Source organism: Haemaphysalis longicornis, unplaced genomic scaffold, assembly GCF_048455015.1.
Source record: "Haemaphysalis longicornis isolate Haplotype H1 unplaced genomic scaffold, Haemaphysalis longicornis Haplotype H1 scaffold_3, whole genome shotgun sequence".
NCBI classification, from domain to species: domain Eukaryota; kingdom Metazoa; phylum Arthropoda; class Arachnida; order Ixodida; family Ixodidae; genus Haemaphysalis; species Haemaphysalis longicornis.
In genome coordinates, this window is record NW_027526335.1 from 226625744 (window position 1) to 226627508 (window position 1765).

A 1765-nucleotide genomic window follows, 5' to 3' on the forward strand; every position below is an offset into this window, starting at 1 on the left:
AGGAAGAAAGAATAAGTACGCGAGATAAAACATTAAACAGAACACCATACCTTCGAGGTAACGACAGAGAAACTTTTTTATTGCGTATTATTTCACTCGCAACCTGCGGAAACGAACAAGAGGGTGTCGCCGAACGAAACGTTCGTCGCACGCACTCAGTCTGGCGAGCTTCAGTACCCTCGTTGACGCTGTTCACAGCCAGCAATCATAATTTTAGTACTTTTCGCGAAAGTGGCTTCACTTCGAAGACCCTCAAAAAGTCATGCTTGTCCGTCATTTTCATTGGAAATTTGTGAAAATGGGACGGAAGAACTTTGTGAGCAGCACATCCAGGCGCTCTTCGTCGTGCCCCGGCATTGTGCACACGAGAAAATTGCGCTCGCAAAGTACATTAGCAGCTTTGGCCACGGCCTCTTTGAGCGGGTGCTTCAAGTGCCTTTTTTTCGCAAGCACCACCTCATGTACTTTCTCAGGCAGTAGAGAACGTGTGGCAGCTCTCCAGGTGGGTAGAGGAGCCCGCCCCTGTCTTGGTGTTTGATCAGGGCATCGGACGTCCCTGAAGAACTCCGCCTTGTCAGCAGGCTCAAGAACTCTTCACAACAGGAGGACCTCTCAGCTATGGTTCTTGCTAGGTAGCCTCCGACCATAGTTAGAGCAGCTGTATCTGGCGTTGGAAGTAGTTCTTTGCCGTCGCTCAGGTTCTCTGGTAGCGTTGTTAACGCTTCCCTCGGAAAATGTTCCGCATCCTGCACAGCAATGACTGGCTGAACTCGCTGCATTGTCGACGAAGAATTGCTGTTTTCCACAGAGATGACGTTACTGTAGTCATATTTGGAAGCAATGCCCGCTTTCAATATTTTCTCGAATCCAGGCAGAACAGCTCTGGCGTCTGTCTGATCGTTGCTCCCTGCCGACTTTCTCAGCCACCCGAAGAACGACTCAATGGGGTCAGAAGCCATTTTTCTGGTCAGCACAAAAAGAAAATGAATATCTGTCAGCAGATACCAAACGCACTCGACATTAGAATGTGTGGTCATGACCAGGCCGTGCTTGGTATGTTTCGTTTGTGAAGAAGTTCTTTGCAAGGCATTGGCGTTTCATGGTAGAAAGATAGTCTATGAAGGTTGTTTCTAACCATTCGAGGCGCTCATCACTCTCAGAGTCAAACTGCCTGCAGTCTGGGTTGTTTTAATGGATGTGTTGGGAGCAGTTGCTCACATCCATCAACAGAAACCACCGATGGACTGTGTCCATGAACTCAACCGTTTCGTCAAATTAAAAAAAAACTTGCATCGCAGGTGTTCCCCACCTGCTCCTTCAGAAGCTTGAGAGCTGCAGTAACGGCAGGGGACAGCAGTTGAACGGCTGTTTTTACATTCATTTTTTCAGGTTACTGGGAAATACGTGCTTCCTTGTCAAGAATCTCACTGGCTTCACAATGCTGTCTTGGTGCTTTTTGTACAAATTATTCACGTGTTCTGACGTCACGAGCCAAGTGCCGAGGTCACCAGCCAAAAACTGTGACCGCACAATTTTGATCAAGTGACATTGGCCAAACACCAAAAAAAGTTGCGGTCAGGATTTTTGGGGTGTGGCAAAACGTGCGTCAAAGTTCTGTTGACCACGAGTTTAAATTCCATGACATTTGTTTTCACAAAAACTCTTTATTTTCACAAAGAAAGAATAAAGGTACGGAGACAAAAGGTACGCATAAGTACCTGACTGGGTCCCTGCTCCCTTAATCCAGTGATTGTTCGGTGATTGT

The 1765-nt window shown here is 47.1% G+C and overlaps 1 pseudogene; it reads right to left on the reverse strand.

The window, feature by feature from the left end:
• Window positions 1-205: 205 nt before the first annotated feature.
• On the reverse strand, window positions 206-1443 carry LOC144173730 (uncharacterized; annotated as a pseudogene).
• Between the last annotated feature and the right edge of the window lie 322 nt (window positions 1444-1765).